Below are 26,855 nucleotides of genomic sequence, written 5' to 3' on the forward strand. Positions count from 1 at the left end.
GGGGAGGCTGAGGCAAGAGAACTGCAAATTGAAGGTCAGCCTCGACAAAATCCTGTTTTAACTAAAATAATAATAATAATAATAATAATAATAATAATAATAATAATAAATTAAGGGTTGGTGATGTGGCTCAGTGGTAAAGTACCCCTAAGTCCAATACCCAGTACTAAATAAATAAATAAACAAATACATAAATTAAAGAATCTCCTCATCTGAAGAGCAGTCATAAAATGTGTGAGTTCTTATTGTTTCAGCAAGCATGGGCTAGCTTGTGCTCTTCCCATAGGCCGTGAAGAATGGGGGTTCAACTTGTAACCAAGGAGTTACATTCCAGTGAGTTGGAAATAGTTAAGCAGAGAGGCCTCATGTGGCTGCAACCCAAAAGGGTGGTTATGATTTATATCAGGTTTAAGGAGAAACTTTTTTTTTTTTTTTTGCAAGACGGAAGGCAGGAAGGGAACATTATTGTTTGTTTATTTGTTCCATTCTGGAAACCATTCTTCTGGGCAAATTATACAATGTGCCTTCACACTGTCTTAACTTCAGTGCATGGGGCCCCAAAACAAAACAAAATAAAACAACAACAGAAAAGGTAGCATACAGGAGAGAGAGACAGCGATAGAATTGCAATGCCACACAAAGCAAAACTATTTCCCAGTAATAAACAGCTAGTGGCACTCACTGTACAGAGCCCACTAAAGAAAAGCAATCCTCTTAAATGCTGGCTTTGAGCAGATCTGGAAAGTAGCTATAGCTTAGCAATATGGTTGATAAAGATGGAATGTGAAGTGTGAACTTTGGAGAACTAATGCGCAGATTTGAGAGCCTGGGCATTCTTTGCAATTATTATTAAAAGCCCTTACACAAGGAAACTATTTCAATCCGTCCTGACATGACAATTGGGTGCACAGAGAAAAAGGATGAAAGAAGAATATAAAGGCATTTCTCTAAAGCCAGCCATGGATAAGAGTTTCAAATTTGTGTAATAATTAGGAAAAGAATTGTGGAAGTTAATGTCCCCACTTTATGCCATTTGTAATTGCTTGTATTATCTTTTTGCTAATGCTAAATCATCCTCATCCATTCTCAAATAATCTTTTTGTAACTATTACGAAATGTCTGCTTCAGTTTGAATGAGAGCACAGAGAAGGATAGAGGCATCACTAGAAAAGGTCAGCCTGCCAAGAGACCTTCAAGGTGATATTTTATAGGCCTTAGAGAACTTACCAGGTCCAGAATATGGTGCTTCCTTCCCAAAGGCCTTGATTTTGACATTATGTCAAGACTGTATCCTCTTCTGAGGGTTAGACTCATGTTACTACAGCTCACGAAAGACTGATGTATAAAACTAGGATAGTGCTTAAGAGTTTGAACTTGGGTGAAAAAAACTAGTGTTTGAATCCTGTCTCTTCCATATGAAAGCAGACATATTTACTCTGCTTGAACTATACAAGCCCTTTTTATTTCTGTCTGCAAAATGGGTATAATAATTTGCTTTAAAGAATTTTATTTTATACTTATTTGAAAAATTCAATAGAATGTTACATTTTACATAATATAATTTATTTCCTAGTTGTACAGTACATTATGATTCCATTAGGAACAACACTAAAATCTTCCAAAATCTTTTCTGTTTTGAAAATATTTCTTAGAGTGATTTTCTTATACCAAGTCACACTATTCATGAGGCCATTTTAACGCTTATTATTGTACTCACTTTTCCTTATCCGTAATATATTGGAATAAAAATTTTGCTAAGCAACAAGATCAAAAGCCTATGAGCTATAATATACTACTAATAACTAGCTAACATCATGGCAAACCATTAGCCTTTTAAAATTATTAGTCAATATATTTATTTTAAATAGCAGTTTTAGGTTCTCTCCTGTGTTTGACTCTTATCCATGGCTGGCTTTAGAGAAATGCCTTTATATTCTTCTTTCATCCTTTTTCTCTGTGCACCCAATTGTCATATCAGGATGGATTGAAATAATTTCCTTGTAGAAGGGCTTTTAATAATAAAATGAGCAGAAATTATACAGTTACCTTATTTTTCCTGTTCTCATGCACCAATGAAATCCTCCAATATCATCATTCTCCACAGAGTGGTATCTTTGTTACAAGCACTGACCTTAAATTGATACATTATTTTCATTTGAGGCCCATAGTTTACATTAGGATTCACTCTTGTGCTGTACATTATCTGTGTTTTGACAATTGCATAAATATATGTATCTCCCATTTTGCTCTTAACAGAGTAGCTTCACTTCCCTGAAAAGTCTCTATGTTCTGACCATCTATCCCTCCTTATCCCCTAACTCCTGGGGAGCAGTGATATTTTTTAGAGTTTTCATGGTTCCAGAATGTCATATACTTGAGGTCACAGTGTGGAGCCTTTGAAGATCACCTTCCTTCACTTAGTAATATGCAGTTAAGTTTTCTCTCTCTTTTCATGGCTAGATGGGTCATATTTGTAGCTTTATAATAAGTCTTAAAATTGAGTAGTATCAGTCCTCTGACTTTGTTTTGTTTTTTTTTTTTCCCCTTCTCATTCAATACTGAATTGCTTATTCTAGGTCTTTTGCCTCTTTGATTAACATTAGAATCAGTTCACCAAAGTCCACAAAATAAGTTGTGAAATTTTGATTATAAAATTAAAAACTTGCTGGGATTACATTGAATCTACAGATTAAGTTGGGAAGAGCTGATATCTTGAAAATATTGAGTCTTCCTGTCCGTGAACACGGATGGTCTCTCCATTTACTTGGTTCCTTTTTTCTTCAAAGTTTTGTAGTTTCATGTATTTTGTTAGGTTTACATGTGAATTATTTTAATTTTCCATGTGATTTAAATGAAATGTTTCTAATTTCAAATTTCATTCATTCATTGCCGGTAGACAGAAAACGATGGACTTTTTACGTTAACCTCATATTCAATAACCTTTCTGTAATTGCTTGTTAGTTCCATGAGTATTTTTGTCTATTCTTTCAGATTTCTAACATAGTTGATCATGTCATCTAATAATAAAGACAGTTCATTTTCATTTCCAATCAATATCTCTTATTCTCCTTTCTTGTCTGATTCTATTATCTTGTTAATGATGGTGTTTCCTGGAGTTTTTGGTAGATATTCTTCATGAAGTTGAGGAAGTTCTCCCTCTATTCCTAGTTTCCCTGAAGGCTTTTTTTTTTTTTTTTTAAGTCTTGAATGGATGGTCAAATGCTTTTTCTGTGTCTACTCATATGATCACGTTATTTTTCTTCTTTAGTCTATTGATGGAATGGGTTACAGTAATTGATTTTCAAATATTGAATTAGCCTTGCATACCTGGAAAAATCCCCCTTGGTTTTGGTATATGATTATCTTTAAAAATTGTTGATTCTATTTGTTACTATTGTGTCATGGATTTTTGCATCCGTGTTCTTGAAAGTTATAGATCTGTATTTTTTTCTTCCTTTCTGTGTGTGTGTGTGTGTTTATGTTTATGTATGTATGTACTATAGTACAGTACTACAAAGCCACACCTTAGCCCTTTATTTTTTATTTTGAGATAGGTACTAAGTTGCTGAGTGCTGAGGGCCATTGCCAAGTAGGAATGACGCATCGATATTTCCTCGCCAGCGTACCCCATGTTAAATGGACTTGCCTTGGAAATTTGCTGTGACCTTGCATGTGTGTTTGAGAAAGGTGACCCTGCTCAATGACCAGGGTGGATCCAGGATTAGGGTGTATCCTGCAGGTTTTTTAGGAAGTATCCGGGTTTAAGATAATTTGGGTTTAGGGCGTTCCCGGTTTAAGACAAGTTTAAGGCGTTCCCGGTTTAAGACAATAGGGGTTTTAGGGAAGTTGGAGGTTGAAGATTATTGCTGCTGGGATTAGGGTGTTCCTGCTGCTTGTTCCCGTTGAGTTCTCGTGAGATTCAAATGGGATTTGGAAAAAAAGCCTTGTGGAGTAGTTGAATTGTGCCGGCAGATTTTAGATTGCCCCTGAACCTGTGTGGAGGCCTGTGTGAGTTCAGGAATAAAGAATTGCTGTTTGAATCTACAAGGTGTGTGGTGGCTCGTGATTCTGTGCCCAGCTGAGACTTTGGCAGCTGAGGCTGTCCTCAAACTTATCATCCTGCCTCAGCCTCTTGAGTAGCTGAGATTACAGGCCTGTGCCACCATGTGCAGCTCAGTTTTCTTATAACTTTTAAGAATATGATTTTGATATTAAAGTAATGCTGACTGAATAAAATGAGTTAGAAAGTATTCTCTCTGCTTCTATCTTCTGAAAGGGATTTTAGAAAGTTGATCAAATTTCTTCCTTAAATGTTTGGTAGAATTCACCAGTGAAGTCATCTGGACCTGGTATTTTCTGATTTAGAAGGTTATGAATTGTTGATCCTATTTCTTTAGTAAAGAGAGGCCAGTTCCAAATCATCTAATTTTTTTCTGTGAGTAAATATCGGAAGATTGTGTATTTCAAGAAATTAGCCCGTATTATCTAAGTTATCAAATTTGTGTCATAGGTCATATTATTTTTAATGTCCAAGGCATACATAGCAATTGTCTTTTTTCTTTACCAATATTATTTATTTGTACCTCTGTTTTTTTCTTAGTCTGGCTAGGGGTTTTTCAACTTTACAGAGTCAGGCATGATGGCATACACCTGTAAACCTAGTGACTGGGGAGGCTGAGGCTGGAGGATCATAAGTTCAAGGCTAGCCTCAGTAACTTAGTGAGACCCTAAGAAACTTAGAAAGACCCTGTTTCAAAATAAAAGATAAAAGGACTGTGGCTGTGGCTCAGTGGTTGAATGTCCCTGAATTCAATCCCTAGTACCAAAAAAAAAAAAAAAAAAAAAAGAACTAGCTTTTTTTTATTTTGTTGATTTTATCTAAGAATTTCCTACTTTCAATTGTATTGATTTTTGCTATTAACCCTTTCCTTCTGATTATTTTTGAATGAATTTGCTTTTCATATTCTAGTTTTCAGAGTTAGTAACTTAGATTAATGACTTTAGATCTAGTCATTTCCCTAATATTTGCATTTGATGCTAGACATTTTCCTCTCAGCACTGTTTTCACTGTATCTCACAAAGATTCATGCAGCCTATTTTCATTTTTAGTTAGTTGAAAATATTTTAAGTTCTCTTGAGCTTTCTCCTTTCACCCACTTTTAATTTAGAAGTGTGTAATTCAGTCTCCAAGTATTTTGAGTTTTCGAGCTGTCGTTGCTTTTGTAGTTTAAATCCATTGTGATTTGAAAGCAGACATTATGTGGATTTCTGTTTTAAATTTGGTAAGGTAGGTTTAACAGTACAGAATGTTTAGGTGCATGTTTCATGTGAACTTGAGCAGAATGTATAAGCTGTGTTCTATAGATATCAATTGGGTCCAGTTGATTGATTCTGCTACTGAGTTCAACTAAGTTCTTACTAATTTTCTGCCTGCTTAACCTGTCCACTTCTGCTATAGGAGTATTTCAGTCTCCAAATATAATAGCAGATTGTAATAGTGGATTGATCTATTTCTCCTGCAGTTCTATCAGTTTTTGCCTCACAAATATTGATGCTCTGTGATTAGGTGCATACACCTTAAGTATTGTTATGTCTTCTTGAAGTATTACCTCTTTATCATTGTGGAATGTTCCTCTTTATCTCTTGTAACTTTCCTTGCTCTAAAATCAGCTCTGTCTGAAATTAATGTAACTATTCCCACTTTCTTTTGATTGGTGTTAGCAGAGTTCATCTTTCTCCATATGTTTTTTTTTTCTGCATGTTTCTTTTTAATATTTAATCTGAGTTTCATATAGAAAATATGCTCATTTTTTAGATTCACTCTGATAATCTCTGTCTTTTAATTTGTGCATTTAGACCATCAACATTCCATGATTATTGACATACTTTGATAATGTCTAACATATTTATTACTGTTTTCTGTTTGTTAACATTATTCTGTTTCTGTGTTTTCTTCTCCTCTGTGTTGTCTTCTGTGTTTTAATTAAAAATTTTGCAAACATTATCTTCTTTCTTCTCTTACCATGTCTGTTATATTGCCTTTTTAAAAAAGACTATTTTAGTGGTTGCCCCAGAGTTGGCAATATACATTTACAACTAATCCAAGTTCACTTTTAGGTAAAATGATAGGACTTCACAGTTAATGTTAATACATTACAATGAAATATTCCTAATTCCTATCCCTAGATTTATTGCTGTCACTCATTTCCCACATGCATAAACATACATAACTGTGTGTAAACAATACATCATTGTTATTTTGAAAATATGTTCTGATTAGTTTAAAATAATAAAAATATATTTTAATTTATCTTTATTTATTGCTTCTCTAACACTTTTTCTTTGTTTATGTATATACAAGTTTTTTACTGATATAATTTTCCTTCTTTGTGAAGAACTTGAAAAACTATTTCTTGTGAGACAGGTCTACTGACAACAAATTCACTCTCGTTTTATTCTGCTTTTTCACCACTGTGACCAAAAGATCTGACAAGAACAATTTTTAAGGAGGAAAAGTTTATTTGGTATTCACAGTTTCAAAGTTCTTCATCCTTGGATGGCCAACCACATTGCTCTGGGCCTGAGATGAGGCAGAACATCCTGATGAAAAGGTGTAGTGAAGGAAAGGAACTCAGGACATGGCCATCAAAAATCATACGGGGAGGGGGAGGAGGGGAGGAGGGGGGTGAAAGTGGGGGGAGGGGAAGGAGGGTGAGGAAGGGGAGGAGGGGGAGGAGAGGAGAGTGGGAGGGGAGTAGAGTGGGAGGGTGAGAGGGAGGGGAAGGAAGGGGAGGGGAGGGGGGAGGGGAAGTGAGGGGTTGGGTGAGGAGGAGGGGAGGAAAGGGGGAGGGGGGAGGGGAGGAAAGGGGGAGGGGGAGGGGAGGAAAGGTGGAGGGAGAGGGAGAGAAAGGAAGAGGGAAAGAGAGGGAGAGGGAGGGAAAGGGAGAGGGAGGGAGGAAGAGACAGAATTTCCATTCTCCAGGGACAAAATATTTTTCCAAAGGCAAGCCCACCGTGATCCACCTCCTGCAGTCACACCCTATCTGCCTATACTAACCACCCAGTTAATCAATTCAAATAGATTAATGCACTGATTAGGTTAAGACTTTCAAAACTGAGCAGTTTACCCCTGAAATTTCTTGCATTGTCTCACACATGAACTTTCGGTGGACATCTAATATCTAAACTATGAGGTCTCTATTTTTATTTGTTGGAGAAAAAACTTGACAAGGTACAAAATTCTAGGTTGGTGAATTCTCTCTCTCTCTCTCTCAACACTTAAAATTCATTCCATTCTTTTTTTTTTGAAAAGAGAATTTTTTGGGGGGTTTTCAAAAATTTGTTCTCTTTAGCTATACATGATAGTACAGCGTACTTTGACATATTATACATACATGGAGTATAACTTATTCTAATTAGGATTCCATTCTTATGATTGTACTCATTCCACCCTTTTCTTGCCAGCCTGGTTTTTAGGGAGAAAAAGGATGTAATTCTTACCTTTGGTCCTCTATAGGTAAGATTCCTGTCCCTGCCTTCTTTAAAGATTTTTAAAAATCTTTGATTTTTATAAAGCTTGATTATGATATGCATAGACCTAGTTGTTGAGGCTTTTACTATCCTCAAGCTTTCTTGCCTTAGTTATTATGTACAGTCTACTAATGTGCCCATCAAAGACAAATCTTTATTTCTATTGCAATGGTTTTATTCTCTAGCATTTCATTTTTTTCATTGTTTAACATTTTCTTTTCTTATATTCTCCATCTGTTCTTGCATGTTGTTTACTTTTGCCATTAAAGCATTTAGCATATTAATCTTATTATTATTATTTTTTTTAGTCCTGGTCTGTTCTGTCCAACAGTGCAATATCTGACTGTTTCTGATGTGAGCTCAGTCTCTTCATTATTTTTGCCTTTTAGTATGCTTGTAATCTTTTTAATTAAAAGGTAGACAGGATTTACTAGGTAAAAGGAAGCAAAGTAAATATGCCTTTAGTAACTAGCAGCGCTATGGTTGTGGTAAGCAATGTTCTGAAACCCTATGATTAAGTCTCTGTCCTTTGGAGAAGCTGTTCCCTTGTACTGGGAATTTCCTGTGTGCTTTTCAAGCCTCCTTTACCACCTTGGGTGAGACAGAGGAAGTGGGAGTTAGGTATTTACCTTTCCCCCTGCTGAAGGCTGGAGGGATGAGGGTGGAGATGAAGCAAGGTTTGTTTCCCCCTCCCTTAGGTAAAATAGGATCTGGTAAAACCTCAATGAAACTTTGACAACATAGAGGGTAGCACTTGTTAAAAACACACCAAAACAAACAAAAACAAATGAATACTCTGGTACATTTTGAAATAGTTTATTTTCCCTTCCCCTTTACAGAAACACAAGGGAATAAGACTGCCAGAACCTAATAGGAATTGAATGAAACAAACATGTGGGTGTCCACCTGTGAATGAGTTCCCATGGAGTTTTTAACTTTCAGACTTGTCCACAATGAGCCTCCAGCAATTTCTCATTTACAGTTCAGATTGTCTTACCCTGGTACTTGATCCCACAGAAGTTTCTACTTTCTACTCATAGCTTCTTATTCTATTAAATTGTGATTTCATTTTTTTTTTTTTTTTTGGCTCTACTCAGGATTGAACCCAGTGGCACTCTACTACTGAGCTACATCCCCCAGTGCTTTTTATTTTTTATTTCGAGACAGGGTATCACTAAGCTGCCTAGGCTGGCTTTGAACTTGTGATTCTCCTGCTTCAAACTTCTGAGTTGCTGGAATTACCACTGTACACCACTGTACCCAATTCAGTAAGTTGTGATTCTCCTTAACTGCCTGTCTCTCTCATTTTGGCGGAAGTGATTTGTCCTGTGAACTCACTTGTCTATCAGATCTAAGAAGAGTTACTGTTTCTTCAGTTGGATCAGTTTTTTACCTGTTGTTAGCATTGAGTGATGACTTCTAAGCTCCATACATACCAACTGCAGTCATTGGTTTTGGAATAGACTCTACTTAGCCCATATTTCTTTGAAATGAATATGAAAAATAAAGGGTCATAGAATTATGTGCTAACTTAACAAAGCTTCTTTCTGCTTGTTGATTTGGATCTGCGGAATGAAGGGTGATCCACTATAAGAGTTTGTTTTATCTTTGTTAGCCATCATATTTCAAAGAGCTTTTGATATTGTGACCTATGCCAAAGTCTTTCAGAAAGAAACAGAATTACTTCATAAACATACTCAAGAGATGAGTGGATAAGCAATTTCCTCAGATCCCCTATATCCTAAGGTGACTGATACCATTAATACTTCTAAAAATGTTTAATATCAAAATCCAATCTCAATGCAAGCAAAATTTTCTTTCCTAAAAATAAAGTGGACATACACTAAAGCAATACAATCTTATATACAGAAGTTTTGAGTGATATACCAAGGTAAGTACAGTAGTATTTATCATGCCTAAGCTCTCCTTGTAGGATCGAATGGTTATTCTTTGTTCTTGTCTGTGCTTCTTGATAAATCTTGCTAGAAATTTTTCATTTGGATTGTAGACATATACTCCTTCTCTTTTCTATTTAATTCTGCAAGTAATATATGCACTTAAGGGTTGTTTATATTCATTAGTATACTTGGTTGGCCTTCCTCTCACTTCTGGCAGACAATTGTCCAGGACTGGTTAGGGTTTGGGAATGTAATACATGACTATGGAGTATGGACACAACTTAGCACAAGATCAATTCTGTGGCATATTCTTATCTAAACAACTAAGCTTACTAGCCTAACAATAGAAACTTCTAATTATCACTAAAATAACTATTTGGGTAAAATAATGAATCTGGTAAAATTTTCCATTATAAAGTATTAAGCATATATTTTACTTACATCTACATTATACTAACTTATTGTTTTAGAGTTAAAAACAAGCCAAATAACTTTTGGCTAATGGAGAAAGTTCTTCCATGTAATATCTAAAACATCTTAGGATTCATTTGAATGGTAGAGATCTTAGTCCATTTTTTTTGTTAGGTCAAATCAATGCACTTGGTAGTATTTGCAAACATCTGGAAACAAGACATAAAAATAGATTATCATTTAGACTCATACATATTTATGTGTCGTTGTGCATAAACACTTGTACAATAGTGCATATTAGTTTTAAGTAGACAAAAAATAGATTGCAGTATTTTACTTATTATTGTAATTTAATTTTTTCTTCTAAATAACTTCTCTTGTAACTTAAAAACAACAAATGGGAGAAAAGTCGTAATATCTCTAGTAGACATTTTCATTGGTCTCATAATTCCTGATAAGGATTATTATCTATTTGCTTGTGCTTGTGTGCATGTGTAAGATTTTCATTTCACTTTGTAATACACCCATACTTTGAAATTTGATTTGGTCAAAACCTTGAGAGTGATTCAAATTATTCTCAAATAATTAATTAAAACATTGGCATTGACCAGAAATGAGAGATAATTTTAAAAATTGTACTTATGTTCAGTTTCTTTTTTTTTCTTTTTGCAGGGCTGTGTGTGTGTCTATGTACTCCGACATTTTAAAGTACAGTTTTCATTTTTTAAAGAAAAATAGTCATATTGATTAAATGAAATCAGATAAAATAAGAACTCAGTTTCCTTCTGATTTCATTAGGACATTCTGGGTTCTGCTGTTTACAGAGTACTGGAATTCAGGTGGAATCAGACACATGAAATATGGCTGAATTGGAGGCAATTACTATGAAATTATCCATTGGCCCTGTACACAGCCCATATAGTGAAGCAAACATCCTTCAGAACTGCTGTTTTGCTCTCTGGCATCATTATGTACTGGCAAGGTCTTAGTATCTTGATTCAAAAGCATTACCTCTATCAAGTATCAAGTGAAGACTGAAGACATCAAAAAGAACTTATCTAATGAAAAGTTTCCCTGGAAAGTTACTAAGCAAATCAGCAGAAGGATGCTAAAGATGATACCTATTTCTTGAATACAGAGTTGAACTCCAAGTCCTTTTTCTCTGGATAGTTATTTTAGCATATTTTATATATTGTTCATCAATTATTTTAATTTTAAAATGTAATCAGAGAGGTTTAGTACTTCATGTATTCCAAAAGCTTCCAAAGAAAAAGGTTGTTATTAAGGACACTTAGGTGCTGAGGGCCTGAAGGACATGGGACTATTTATGCATCTTTAAAATCTATATGGTTTTCCTACAAGCCACTTACCTACTTTCTTTGAGAAAGACAGAAGGAGGAAGAAAAGATAAATGCTCACAGGAACTGATGATATAACACCGTGCAGCTGCTAATGCATATGGATGTGTCATGCAAATGTCCCCAGCAGAAACACATTCTTTAGTTTAAACCTGCAACCATATTCAGCAATAAAAGAGTTTCCAAATCAAAATGCTGACTCCTTTTTTTCCCCCCCTTATCAAAACATCCCAGCATACATCTTACCAGGCAGAGTAAATCAAAAGAAGAACCAGCTGGAGTTACCAACTCTTGTTTTCCCCTGGATATCAGGTGTGTGCTGCAATTTTGCAGATCAATTTGTGAGCTGAAATAAGAACTGTGGTCCACTGAAACTCAAAGCTGTTTGGGCAACGCTTGTGCTAACTTTCCAAAGGCCTTATCTTTGCAAAGGGACATTGTAATTTACCAACTGATTGGTTTTTCCCTGTCCAAAGATGTGCTTTGATTATACCTTTATCTGAATATAAAAAGATCTGGAGGAAGTGAGAGGAATACTGAGTAATGGGACTTAATTCTCTTTATCTTTTCTATTCTTTTTGTCTCCATTTTTGCAGATTCTGTGATAGGTGGGTAGGAAGGAAGAGTAGATTCAAGGGAAGGACAAAAAAAAGTGTAAGAATAAGTGTTGAGGTGGAAGGAATTTGGAGATCAATCTTGTCTCAGTAAATTTTTCAGAGCATCCACACAGAGCATATTGCTGTGAATTTATTGTTATACATTATCCCTCATGCTGGTTCTGCGAATATATTGAAAAGTTCTGTATTGGGGAATGAAAAATGTCAAACAAGAAACTTCAGTTGTTACCTGGAGGGGACGTTAAACGGTAACTGGGGAGTGATTCACTCCAACTTCTTTATGGCTGGGAGAAGGAATACCACTCTGACTTTTTTTTATAGGCTTGTACGCGGAAGTTAAGCACTTGGAGGAGCGAGGCAGTTGAGATTAGATGCGGAAAGAGAAAATGAGTACGTATCTGGGGATTAACCCGCATTTGTGCTCTACAGGGAAGCAGGCTAGGCACTCACTCTGAAGACATCACTCCAGTGAAACGCCATCCATTCTGAATGAAATTACCTGGGGGAGATTGCATATCTGCGGGTGGCATCGCCTTAGCTGCTTTCAGTTTCTTTCTCCCTCTAACAGGTGTTCTCCTGGCCTTAGCTAGAAAATGTGGGCTCCAACAGCCCACGTTTCTGGGAAAGGGCCTAGTGTCTTTAAAAACAGTCACCTATTTCCTTTGACCTAGCCTGGCAAAGGCGCGCTTCAACCTGGAAGGATACCCATTCCCCTTTCTTGGATCTGGGGTCCTGGAGTTTGTGGCTTGGACTCTGAGAGTCTCAGGAAAAGGCCAGAACCTGGAAAGGCCCTTTCTCTCTTTCCACCAGGATTCTTGGACATTCCTAATGTCCATTAACAGAACTTGGTCCATCTAAAGAGCCTGGGCTCCAGACCTCACTCAGCTCAGACCAATATCAGGTTGGTTAGAAAAAATGGCTTTGGCGGGTCTTGCCTCCCAATTCCCCTAACTTCCCAACCTAGGGTCAAACCGCGCTAAAGAATGTAAGAAGCCCGCTCCAGGAGCCGGCCATTTAACTCTGTTTCTTTGTTGTTTTCCTAGAGGTGAGTCGAGAAAAGCGTTCGACAGAAAGAGAGCGAGCGGTTGCAATTTGCACCCCCTCCCGCCCCTCGACACAGGCAATTCCTTGCACGCATCTGGCGGCGCGGGCCAAGCGGCTTCCACGCGGCTAATATACATATTTCGAGGGGGAGGCTGGGCGGCTGCTTCTTCGCCAGGTCAATGTGTTAATTAAAAGTTGGTCGGAGTTGGTCAGCACGCAGTCCCAGATGTGCTTAACAGCATGCAATTAACACATAAGGCAAATCTTTTTGAAGATACCAGAATTGAAAACCTCCCCAAGAAACTCCACCCCACCCCCTCCCTTACGTGAAATAGCGATGGCAAATAAGGGGGAAAAGTCATTAAAAGACGTAATTAAATGTGGGCCATGGTTCTTGAAGGGGGTCGGGCTGGAAAAAAAAAAAAGAGTCCTAAATCTATATATTTCAAAAATAAATAGCAAATTGATTTTTTTTTTTCCTACAGAACTGGCAGGCACGGAGATCGGCTTCCCTTGGTTCCCACCCCATGTATATTAAACAGGGGGCGAGCGGCGGCCGCTCGGTGCGGTGACCTAGCGAGCGCCGGGAGTCCCCGGCCACAGGGAGGACCCGCGCGCCTCCGCCGCGGCCGCCGCCGGCGATTGCACAGGGGCCTCTCGCAGCCAGATTGGTTTCTGTATCCAGGGATAATTACCGCTCGTTCACTTGCCTACCGTCCTTTACATTTTCAAAAAAGTGTAGGGAAAGTGGAGGGGCCGGGGGCGGGAGCGAGGTGATAGTCATTTTAGGTAAAATATATTTATAAGAAAAGTAGGAAGTATTCATGGACCTAATATTATCATCGGCACCATCGGTAGAGCCAGTCCAGCTTCCATGCGCCGGAGGCTGTATCTGCCAGCTGCTGCCTGCCCGCAGTTTTCTACCTTAGCCCCCTCCACTCCGTTCTCAGGCCTCGACAAGTCACTCTGCTTCTGTTTGCTTTCATTCAAATTGACTAATTTAATTTTTTTCCATAGCTCAGAATCAAACACAGACCCTGAGTAAGGACTGTGTGAGGTCCATTTCCTCTCTCTGAAATAATTTAGACCCCCATTCTCTTATCTATACACTTTCACCAGGCATGCGTGCCCACACTCATTACCCACCCCCCGCCCTGCTGCAACTTCCCCATCTCGCTAAAGTCTGGTCGGGACTTGATGCCCATTTGGGCACCTGAAACGCCACGCCGAACTTCTTGGTTACTATCCTAGACTTATGTTTTACGATGGCTTGGTTTTCGTGGATGAAAAGTGATTCCATCACTAATACCACCCCAAACTGGGGCCGGGGATAGCAATTCTAACCAATTAATTATGTGTGTCGTATCTAAAGGGCGTGCCTTATTGATGACACCTAATGAAGCAAATAATGGATTTGCAGTATCTTGGCTATTCATCTGGTCTTCTAGTAACCTGGGTATTAGGGAGAAATGGATAGTGATGGATGGAGAGAGAGCCAGAAGGGGGTGGGGAGAAGAGAGAGAAGGGGTCGGCTACAGATCCTTGGAAACCGACCAGATTTGTTGAGTGTCAGCTTGAAGAAGGCAGTCTGAACCATGATTTAAACCCGGGCGGCATCATTGTTAACTAGTGTCCGACGACTGCCCCCCTCCCCGCTCCCGCGCCCGTCTTTTCTCCCTTTTGTAGGATACAGAAGGTGAATAATGAAACCATTTTGCTAATAGTTTATGAGCCATGAGATTGGAAATGTATATGGATAGACCGAAGCACCAGACTAAAATCATTTGAAAGAAGCGTGAGGCTTGGCAGAGAAAGAAACCCACCGTGTCCTTTCTCCCCAGCCCAGAGCGGAAAGGGACGGATGCAGTGGCCTCGTACCTCCTCCTCTCCGCTTCATCCTAGGGCAGCGGCGTGGCCGGTCCCCTCACCAGCTCCTCAACCTCCTCATCTCCCCGAGGGGTTGGAGCGAGAGGGAGATGGATTGGGGTGATGGCAAGATAACGCGAGCAGGAGATAATCGTTATCACCAGGATTTTTCTTCCAGTGATGGGATCTAAAAAGATCTATCACGCTGGGCAGTCTTCCCCTAGGCATAAAACAATATAGACGTGAAGTATGAGTTTAAGACAACCACTGGGGCGCTGCCTTTGAATCGTTTTTGTCCCATAGGGCCTATTCCCCTATGAACATCCAGAACCTGCCAGCACACCCACCCGACCTCCGCACATGGTCCGAAAGATCTTCCAACCCGCTTTTTTTTTTTTTTTTTTTTTTTTTTTTTTTTTTTTTGCAGAATTTCTACAGTTTTGAAGCGTGGGCTCCGTTGGCGGGATGCAGGAGGATTTGGGGGGACGGTGAAGGCTAGATTGCATGAAAGGAGAGGCGCTGGACTGGACCTACCAAAGGGCCGCACAGCCTAGGGGAATCCTAGAAGCCTTTCTAGAACTCTGGTCCAAGCCAACTGCTAGGGGAGAGACCGCCCGCAAAGGCGAGAGGGGGAGGGCGAGGGCGGGCTCCTCTGGAAGCGGCGGGCTCCAGGCCCGGCTACCCAACCCGGTACTCTTGGCGCTGGGAGGTCAGGACAGGTACGTGGGTAGCATTGGACGCGCAAGACATGCCGGATGCCCGGGGACCCCTAGGCTCTGTTCAACCCCTGTCTGGGAGAACCCTTAAGAGCACTCCTGGTGGGGGCCAAGGGGTCGCACCGCCTACTCCAGCCTTTGGGGAAAGTGGAGAAGTGCAGTCAGAAGCCGAAGCTCCCGGAGCACCGGGTTCCCGGGGCTGGACAAGAAGGCTCTTGCGCACCCGCCAGTGTGGAGTCAGGGGCTTCACGCCCCGCGCAGAGGGTTGCAGCCCTGACCTCCTTAGTTCCTCTGTCCTTTTCCCGCTCTTTCCATATTTGGCTGGGTTCTGGGGTAAACAAAATAACTTTTGCAATTTTGATAAGGTAACTGGAGGCAAGCGGTGTTGGAAAAGCGCGATTAAGGCAGCAACGCCCTCACAGTAACTGAGTCGGAGATCTCTTTGGTCTCCTCTCTGGCGGGTGCAAGTCAGGTTAGGTATTTATTTGACCTTTTCCTGTGTGGGGCCAGCCGGTGGTGTTGGGCCGTGGTGGGCAATGGAAAGAACAATCACCACGTTTCTCATGCTGCCTTCTCCTCTTTCCAGCTAGAGACCTCTTTGGGAGGGCTTGCTCCCACCACACCTCCCCAGGCCTGGCGGAGAGAATCGAGTCTCTAGGGGGGAGCGACGCAAACTCCCTTCACCTGCAGCTCCTTCTCTCCCGCACCTGGCTTCAGCTGCGGAGTCCTAAATTTGTCCAATCCCCCCGCCACCTGTGTTGATTCTTCTATTGACCCTGTTTATTTTTTTGCTGCAACATGCAGGATAAATTTAGCCAAACAACCTCCTGAACTGTGTTGTTTGGAGTGGGGAGCGAGTATCTGTTGTCCTCGGGGATTTTATTTTGAGGACCTAGAATGAAAATGAAAAACTAACCTAATCACCACCCACAACTTGGCCCTGGCCAAAGGAAAGGGGGAGGGTGGACTGCGAGTTGCGCTCAGGACTCACAATCATTTAGACCATTCGCTTTCTTATGGGAGGCAGGTGTGAGGGGGCGCGAAGAAAAGTCATCCCGCTCCCGGGGACGGGGGAGGGCTAAGCGAGGCAGATCCTATGGCGCATCTCTCAGGGTGAGCTTCTCCCAGACCTTGCGGGCCCCACGCAACCAAAGACACAATTCCCATGTTTGCCTTGGCGCTTCGGGTCGGGACCGGGAGGAGGGTTCTAGCAAAGCAATTGAGAAAGGGGGTTGCTAGCACTGGAGGGCTGTTTTAGTACCTGTAGTCCAGGTACTCTTTTGCGCCAATTCGCATTTCCTTCCGAAATTCAGGAGATTGCCCAAATTCCTGTCGTGGCATTTCAACAAGACCCCAAACCCTGTCACTGTTTTTTCCCACCTCTCCCCACCCCCACCCCAGCTTCCATCACTCCGGTAGTCCCGGGGAAACCGGGCTCGGGATCCTCCTCTTCCTCCTCTCCTGGTCAACAGCCAACCCCTTAGGAACTCTGCTCTCCTGGGCCTTTGCCCTTCCTAGCTGGTTTGGAGCTGCGGGCTGGGGTTGGGGTTAAGAGGGAGTAGCTGCAATGGTAGGTGGGTGGGAGGATCAGAAACGGTGTGGTTCCTCCCTTGCAAAAGTATCAAGAACTACTGTAAATTCTACTAAAATTAAATTCCACCCCCCTCTTCAAATCTGTCCCCTTTTCACTCCTGTAAAGAGAGTGAGGAGGGGAGTCGGGTTGTCCCCGGAAAGGGGGGATCCTGCGCAAATTTATGCCCGCTTCTCTCATTTGTTAGTTGATTCCGTCTAAAAGTTTGCTATTTATAGGCTACACGAGGCAGTCCGAATCCCCGCGCCCGCTTCCTTGTGCCAAATGAGAGCGGTCCCGGAGGCGCCGAGCGGCCCGTCCCAGTCGTGTCCCGTGATTTTTGTTTTGTTTCTGTCCTTTCGCAGCAGGCAACCAGGGAGAAGACCTCAGGGAGCCCCCGAAGTCGCCCGCTCGCTGTAACTGAGAGGCGGTCTGCACTCCGACCCTGTGAGTTTCCGACTGACCCCGCGGCGCGCGCGGGCGGGAGGGCGCGCAAAAGGCGCTGCGGCTCTGCAGCCTCTGCGTCCGTACCCCTGGCTCAGTTTTCCCTCTCCGCCTGTGTCCTGTTCGACCTCCAGCTCCTCGCTCGCTCTCCTCCTTCTTTGATCTCTCCCTTCTCTGTTTCAGTGCATCTTATACTCTCCCTTCACCTCTTTGGCTCTGCTCTCAACTTCAAGTTGAGTTTGCTTCTAGACACAAAAAGAGAGAAAACTGGCCTTTACGTGGGAGGCGGGGTGGGCGTGTGTGCTTCTTAAAGGAGAAAACTGCTGGGTGGGAGGAGGGAGGAGGGAGGGGAAGGCGCGTGCTGGAGCCGACCCGGAGCGCGGCCCCGCGCTCTGGGGGAGGGGATGAGGTGCGTCGGGACCGAGACCTTTCTCTGCAGAGGCTCTGACCATGGGATGAAAATGCAGTGCCCGCGTAGCCTGGCCATTTGGCGCCATCCCAGCGCGGCGCGAGAACAGATTTGTCTTAATCAAAATCTCCGGACCGCTCTGGGTGGAAAGGAGAGAAAAGGGAGGAAGAACGTGGGCACGGGTTGGGGCTGGCCGGAAATAGAGTTAGGGTCAGGTCCCTACATTCCCAGTGGCTGCGGGCAAGGGACTTGCTTGAGATGAGCGCAAAGGTGCCAGTGGATCGGGTAGTAGGTCAATCTCTAGGCCTTGACCTTGCCCCGTTTTCTAAATGCCAGAGCCTCAGCCCTTGCGTCTACGTTTTAGAAATCAAATGTCAAGGGGGAGGGAAGCACGGCAGGCTCGTTCTTTGAGCCCGGGTGAGAGGAGCGTTAAAACACCGGGAACCAACCGCCGCACCGCCAGGAGCTTTCTTTTCTTGCAGGCGCACAGCTGCGGGCTTGAGACTCCCTCAGGGTGGGTCAAAGTGCACTGTTCTATCACTGCCTAGGCCTGAGTGAGGTGGGGATGATTGTGATTGAAAATAATTCTGGGCTTGAATATTTTTGGCCGAAAATGAGAGCGTAGTGCGGGGGAGGGAAGAGAGGTGAGGAGCTGTTAGGAACTAGAGGGGGAAGGAGTTGACTTTGCCTCTCTAGTGGCCCTGGTTCCTGGTCTCAAGTGCATTCATCTGGATTAAGTTCTTATGTGCCATCAGTTTTTCCCAACCTAGTGAATGTCACAGTTAGAATCCTCTTTTGGCCACATTCCCCCCCAAATCCCAGGCTTACTTTGTGGATAGACTAGCGGAGAGAGTGAAGACTGAGCTCCAATATGTGATGTTGCCACATCCAGAGGACATACTTCCCAGGGTGTGTGACCAGAGTTGCCCTTCACAGTGCAAGATGGGGTGTAGTGTAGTGTGTTCCCATGCTGCATCCCGTCTCCCTCTGGAGTTAATACTGCAGGAACAGTCTGGTTCAGACTGGACCAGGGGCACCCACACCTGGCTCTGACCTATCTAGATTCTCATCCTGGCCTGCCCAATATACCTGGCAAATCTACCACCAAGCAAAAGGCAAAAGCAGTTTACTACTAGTTTTCCTGGGGTGCAATTGGGAAAATGGGTAGATGTGAATCTTTGAACAAATTCCTAGCTAGAAATTGATGGCAATGAAGCTAATTGTCAAAATTTGGGAGCTGGAGGTACTGTGTCTTGGAATCTCTCCCCAACCCTATTCCTGGACAGAAAATGTCATTAAGCTTTCTGGGTTGCTGTTCCTTTTTGTAAACCTTCAGGAAGGAAGAAAGAAAAGAAGGTCCTCAAAATAAGATGTAATTAAACAGGAGAAGAGGGGAATGGAATGATAAAAAGGAAGCTACCGTAAAAACAAGACCTGTTCTAGCTGCTTTTTCTCCTTGTCCCCTTCAAAAGGAACAGGATCTTTCCAGAGGGAAGGAATTAACCCAAGAATAGATACACTTCACCCCCAGGTTCCCTGATGATAGCCAGCTAGTGGACATGTGTCTATGTGTGCACTAATTTGTCCTCAGCCCTCCCAACTCCTAACTCTTGGACACACCTTGCTCAGGCACTGATCAAAGGGAAAGTCCAAAGTGCCCTTCTGGCAACCCCTTCAGGTTCTGTGTTGGCATAAAATCAGACCACTGAAGGTGGAAACGGTTGTGCCAGGCTTCTGGGCATTGGTGGGAAAAGTCTTCTCTCTGAAATCATTTTGCTTTTAGGACTTTTTTATCCTAAAATCATTTGCTTTTAGGACAAAAGGGCTTTCCCCAGCCTTTGACAGTCACAGAACTCTGAAGTTTCCTTTGCTCAGCGAAGTGAAATTAACTTGCTCTAGCAATGAGCTCTGGCTTGGCTTTCTATGTCACTGTCCCTCCAGAATCCTACTTCTCTCTCTGACAGCACAGATTCCTTTCTGTCCTTTCCTTGCTCACTCAGTCTCTGTTAGAATAGCTTCAACCCCTAGGACTTTATTCGTAGGTTGAGGCTGTATATTAGAAGTTTTCCTTCTCAGTGTATATAAAGATGACATCTCCACCTTTAAGACAAACAACAAACTTTGTAGGAAGGGAGTTGGTGGCAGAGAATATGGAGATCTCTCTCTTTATTTTTTTCAGAGTAGAAATTAGAAGTTTATTAAAGAACAGCAGAAAAGACTTCTCCCGGAGGAAGAAGGGGACCCAAGAGGTGGAATCCCGAGATCTCTTTGTTTCTAAATCAATTAGCAAAAAAAAAAAGAAAACTTGTTTTCTTTTCAAGGGACTCTGGAAAAATGGCAAAAAAAAAAAAAAAAAAAAAAAAAAAAAAAAGAAAAAGAAAAGATCCTTTTCTGATTTCTTGGGGTCTGCCTCCAGAAACCCATAGAAGAGGAAATGAGGGGGGAAACACAAAGGCAGTTGAACTAAACCATCTGTGCCCAGCCATTGTTCCTCATATTATATGGCCTTAGATCATGGTTATAAACAGTAACAGTGGTCACCATTTTACCAATCATAGCAGAATCACCCAATTGTCCATAAGTTGTGCTTCTTGTGACTAATGAATGTCCTGGGATGGGATGATTAACTTGAACTACCCCAGACCAAGGGATTTTTTTTTTTTTTAAATGAGAACTAAATTTCCTGTTGGAGCAAAATAGTCCTTCCCTTTCTCAGCCCCACCTCCAGGCCTTGAACCACTATCCTGGCCTCTTTCCCAGTGTGACTGGGTCATCCGGGAATGAAAAGGACCTTGGAGACCCCACTTGCCTCTGTCCCTTCCCCAAGCTAGACCTTTGACAGAATAAAGAATTTCTGTGTGCTGAGAATACATGTTTGGATACAGACAATGGCCAAATGCTTTCCTCAAAGCGTAACAATTCCTTTGGCTTTCTCCTTCTTTCCTCTGACTCCCAATACCATCTTTCTTAGTCAGCAATCCTAGGGCTCCAGCAATGGGGTCTTCTTGATCTATGTATCCTCACTTCTGGGGACAGTTTTGTTATTTATTTATTTTTGCATAGACGGACTGAGTGCAGTCTTCTTCCAGGATTTCATTTTATCATTAAATGTACACATTTCTAGGCCTGAGGCCCAGATAGTAAGATGGAGGGAGTCAGGAAAAACTCGGAGAAGACCTAAAGGACTCTGTTGGACAAGGAATTTCAGTTAACTTGATGTTTTCTTGTTATGTCACATGAGTTTTAATCTCATTTTTTCTCTTTGAAGTGAAGCAAATGGAATTATTAGATTATGTGACTGCTTTAGCCATACATATAGGTCTATATTCTGGCTGAATGTGTTTAGAATTTGACCATTAGATACATATGCAACCTGAAAAGTTTTCTGTGTCCTCTTCTATGTTACTTAATTTTGACATAAAGTAAAAGGGTTCATTTTCATCAAGTTCTTGTTCACCTTCAACAGGTTGGTTTCAGTTTCTGTATTTCTCAAATTTCTTTAAAATAATAGCACATGAACCAGATATGTTTAGTTCTAAGGGACAGGATTACTTGCACCACAATTCTCTAGATAGTTCTGGCTAAAACCACCTTTGCTCTCACCTGAGTTAGACACATACTTAAGATGAAAGAGAGGGATTTTTTTTTTTAATTTGAATTATTCAATGCTCTTTTTTTTTTTTTTTAAAAAAATTCTACCTGTTTGGAATAAATCTAGTTATATTAACTTTTAAATAGACATGTCATAAAAGATAAGCATAATTTTTTTATGTGGAGAATTTCTTTGAGGTATTTTAAAATCATAGCTTAGGTGTTTAACTTCAGGATACTGTACCTTTGGAATTAATTGACAGCTGCATTTATTTTCAGAACCTTCTATCTTACTTTATCATACTTTTTACAATTTTATTCTCTGATCTAAGTGAATCTGCAATCAATAGCTTTAGCAAGTATGTACCTTAAATGAGATTTTTTTCCCTCAACTTTTTAATTTGTCCAACTTTTCCTCATGTCTAACTTTACAGTTGAGAAAAATTAAATCTAGAACATATAATTTATTTACTGGTCTGCTTATTTAAGCTGCATTTTATTACTAAATGTTTCTTTGTGGGAGAAATATATATAGTGTCTTTTTAAGGAACTCTTGCTAAATAGTTTGTCACTAGTGTTCTTTATTTTTTCTATCAGATACAGTGCTATTTCTGATTCATTTATGTCATATCAACTAAGAAAATATTCAAATTACTGATCCCTGAAAAATCATATCCCTCACCTTATCAGAGTAATTAATGTGTAATTATTTTGAATTACACATTGTATGTATTCTAGAAGACAAAAAGTTTTACACATATTCCTTAATTGTTGATGTTCAAATTGGCTAAACTATTGACAGGGAACATTTGGAAGTAGAGATGTAACATTAGAAAAGTTGAAATTTCTACTGGCAAATCAACAACCCAAAAATGCCCTTCAAGAGCAAAGGAATAATGACAGATGATACAATGAAATAAAAGGAATGAAGACAACGTGTCAGTTACTGATCTTCAGGATACAGTATTGCACTCTTTAAAAGGTTTTGACTCTTTAAAAGGTTTGTGACTACTGAATGGCCTGGGATGGGATGATTAACTTGCACTACCCCAGACCAGGGGATTTTTTTTTTTTTTTTTAATAAGAACTAAATTTCCTGTTGGAGCAAAAGAGTCCTTCCCTTTCTCAGCCCTACCTCTAGGCCTTGAATCACTCACTATCCTGGCCTCTTTCCCTTTTCTCTGGGAAAGAGGGCTGGGGTGCTCCTCAGTGGTAGAGGGCTTCCCTAGTATGCATGATGCCTGTGATTGATCCCAGGCACCATGATAACTGTGTGTGTACACACACATACACATATTTTTTTGGGTGATATACCATGTTAAATTATTTTGTATTGGAGGAAGAGACTTTTGGCATCTTTCAGTAGGGGTTCAAGTGAGTACTGCATTTTTAAAATGCAGGAAAATTGGCAGAACAAGCTAGACGCAGTGGCACATGCCTGTAATCCCAGCAACTCCAGAGGCTGAGGCAGGAGGATTCCAAATTCAAAGCCAGCCTCAGCAAAAGCCAGGTACTAAGCAACTCAGTAAGACCCTGTTTCTTAAAAAAAAAAAAAATACAAAATAGGCCTGGGGATGTGACTTAATGGTTGAGTGTCCCTTTTATTACATTTATAGTACTGTGCTACTACCACTACTATTCAAATCCACAGTATTTATTAACCCCCCCCCCCAAAAAAAAAAACCCATACTCATTTAACCAGTCACCCTCATTCCTCCCTCTCCTCAGTGTCTGGCAACAACTCTCCTTTCTGTCTCCATGGATTTGCCCATTCTAGATATTTCATATAAAAGGAATTACATAATATGTGACCTTTTTTGTCTGATTTCTTTCACTTGATAAAGTGTTGTCAAGGTTCATCCACGTTGTGACATGTATCAGTACTTTATTATGTCTGAATAATATTTAATTGTATGGATTTACACATTTTGTTTGCCCATTCGTCAGCTGATGGGGATTTGGGTTGTTTCTGGTTTTTGGCTATTATGAGTAATGAGTGCCACTGTGAATATGTGTGTGCAGACTTTTGTTTAAACTTAAGGTTTTAGTTATTGGGTATAACTTAGGAATCACCATACAGCTTTTATAGCAGATGCTTAATTCTACATTCACACCGGAAACAGATGAGGATACAATTTTTCCACATTCCATTAACATTTATTTACTTTTTAAAAAGTGATAACCATAATAGGGGTGTAAATGGTATCACACTTTTATTTTAATTTATATTCCCCTAATGACTGATAATGTTGAACATCTTTCATGTTCTTATTAGCCGTTTGTACATCCTCTTTGGAGACATGTTTGTTCAGGGCCTTTGTCCATTTAAAACAGTGTTTTGCCTTCTTATTGTTGAACTGTACAAATTGTTTATATATTCAAAATACTAGACATGGAGAATGTGCAAATATTTATACTTCTATTTTTGTGGGTAGATCTTTCATTTTCTTGATAGTATCCCATAATTCATAAGTTTTAATTTAAATAATTATAATTTGCAGTTTACTCGTTGTTATTTCTAAAAATCAGTGCATTCTACATCCCCAAGAAGACTCAGATTAGATATAATACATAGACACACAGACACACAGACACACACACACACACACACACACACACACATATACATACACACACATACACATACATTAAAACTCTAAATCCTAAATAAAGAGAAGATTCTTTTCTACTGCTGAAATAACTTTATCAAATGCAGATCACCAGAGAGTACATGAAGTTACTGCTGTTATTCAAGAAAAGGAAACAGGACTACATTGACCTTTTATTCGAAGAAGTCCTGACTTATTCAGATAAGGTGTCTACCCTTATGGTGAATGAGATCCTTTATCTCAAGAGGACAGTCATTGTTTTTTTAAAAAATTATCACTATCAAATTCATCTACCAAGAAATTTCAAATAGTCCTCTCTGTTTAAATAACATTAAGGATCTGCCTTAAACCAACAAGAACCAGGAAAATCAAAGTAAAGGTTGACAGGGTGTTCCCAACTTAGCAGTTTCTATCACACAGGCTTGGATAGTCAGGTGACCTGCTTTTAAAGTCCCTAGGAGAAAGGTCTTGGAGTCAGAGAGAAGAGAAAGTAAATTATTGCAAAACATTGTTAAATCAAAAGTTAATAAGAGTAAGGTTATAAATGGACATTATTGAATGTCAAGGATTATCTCAAATTGGTTACTTTTGAACAATTCATTTATTGATTAAAGTAACTCACAATGGTTTGAATCAGATCTTTATTTAGTTACTAAGAAAGAAGGTTTGTGGTGAATGCTGGTTTAGAGACCTCTGGTTTATCCATCTGACTTCTTGGCTCAGATTTATATGTTTGTCATTTTGTGAAGTGTACTATTGGGCAAATCACTGGACATTTTGTAAGTGCCTGTTCCCATTACTCCCTCATGGCTAATGAGTACATGCAGCTGCCTCCCTAAAGAATTCCTGACAGGTCCCTAGGGAAACTCAGTTTCCTTATCAGTGGAGGAATATGGTCATCCCACAGTTAGAGTGGGGGATAAAATGGCATATATATGTGAAAATATTACCTGCACATGAGATATATTTATAAAGCACTTTGAGATTTTTGTGTATTTTGTTGTTTATGTGGCACTTGCTACACATCAGTTATTATCCTAAGATTTAACAATAGTGGGGAAAAAACTTGGGATTGGTGCTATAGCTCAGTGATACAGCATTTACCTGACACCATTAGGGTTTGTTCTCTAGCACCACAAAAGGAAAAAAAAAATTAAAAATGGAGTTCTCGAACAATCTTAGAAGGTAGGTACTATTATTTCTTCCTGTGTTACAGATGAGAAAATGAAGGTACAGAGGTTTTATAAAACTTGCCTAAGGTCCTATAGCTGATAAGTGACAGAGCCAGGTATTGAATCTAGGAAGTCCGGCTCTAGACTTAGTGTTGTTACTTATTACACTAAACTGCTTAAAATGAAAAACTGCTCTTGAAACATTGGAAGATGTAACAAAGCTGGGGCTGTTTTCCTGCATTCTCTCATGGCTGTAATTGGCTGGAGCTGAATTATCACTGTTATCTTTTGACAGTTGTCCAAGTTGGTTTGATTATTCACTTGTTTGTTACTACTAACATATAGGCAAGGAAAATAGGTCATAACCAAAACCATGAGTAGAAAGGAAGTAATAATCAGGAAATGAACACTGTGGCATGAACTTAGATCTGCAAAGTTTTCTTGCTGCTAGCACCAAACACAGAGCAATGGGCCATCAAGTTTGTTGGGTACCGAGTCAATGCTTGAAAAGCTGTGATAATTTGCCTTCTAGGTAGAGGACTTTTATTATAGAATTTGTTTTCTTGTTTTATGCTCAAGAGGTAAATACAAGAAATATCTATTCCAAAAGCAGTTTTCAGAATATCACCAAGTTGGGAAATAATCCATCTTTACTGATATCAAAATATTCATGCTGTGCAGTTGGACTGTGCTCCTCACAATTACCCTGAGTACTGCCCATTCTAGAAGGGTCTCCTGAATGGAAAGAAAATCAAGTATGCAGAGTATTTATCATTATATGTATTTCTTACATATAATTTTTGAACAATAGTTAATTATTATTAATGAGAAATACTTCATTAGCAAGAACCTTCCTTTTGTAAACATGTCAATGTCAACTGAAGAGTTTACTTTAGTTATTTGCCTACTCGAGATTGAAGAGTCTGTTTTTTTGAAAGTCTGATATTAAGCAGAAGACATATTTCAGTACTCTATGTGCTATGGCCAGTGCCATATAGTGTGGCCCTTATCATGATTTGGCCAATGTCAAATCCATAAGCATGAGCCTCTACAGTTTCCTGGGCTGATTGACATGGATATGCACAGCAGATTGGTCCATACCTATTTTATCTGTTTGAAATATCCAACATAAACGTGTGTGTGTGCGCTGTCATATTTCTTTTGCTGTGAAATAGTTTGTTGAATATTATATAATGTTAAAATAACTGCAGATTTATTGATTTTATTGAACAACATATGTTTAGTAGGTCTCAAAGCAGAATTTTATAAATGCTTTCTCCTAATGCAGTGTTATGAGATTGGTAGATTAAGAAATACCAGCCAGATAGGTCATGAATCCCACTGAGAGGAGAGTGAGACTTAGAGATTACTGTCCATGGCTACATGACTAGTGAGATTGCTGACCTGCAACTCAAACCCAGGCCTCTGATACCATGACTAGGGCTTTTCTCTCTCATGATCTCTCTTTATCAGCTTTTCTGAGAATGTGTTCTACCTGAATGCCTATTTCAAAATGCCCTAAATTATTTGTGTAAAGGGTAGATTCCTCCGTCCTTGCTGTAGAAATATTACATCCTCAGGACTCAGAATTTTTAAAATTCTGAATCTCTGAAAAGATTT

At 40.2% G+C, this 26,855-nt stretch overlaps 1 protein-coding gene across 4 annotated transcripts in view; it reads left to right on the plus strand.

The window, feature by feature from the left end:
• Positions 1-17,291: 17,291 nt before the first annotated feature.
• Positions 17,292-26,855, plus strand: part of Esrrg (estrogen related receptor gamma) — a 593,548-nt gene continuing 583,984 nt past the window's right edge. For all 4 annotated transcript variants that reach the window (XM_026387967.2, XM_077802283.1, XM_026387968.2 and 1 more), the window contains exon 1: positions 17,292-17,457. The gene's annotated coding sequence lies outside the window, so the exon portion shown is untranslated. The remainder of the gene's footprint in view (positions 17,458-26,855) is intronic.

This window comes from Urocitellus parryii, chromosome 9 (assembly GCF_045843805.1).
Source record: "Urocitellus parryii isolate mUroPar1 chromosome 9, mUroPar1.hap1, whole genome shotgun sequence".
Classification (NCBI taxonomy): Eukaryota; Metazoa; Chordata; class Mammalia; order Rodentia; family Sciuridae; genus Urocitellus; species Urocitellus parryii.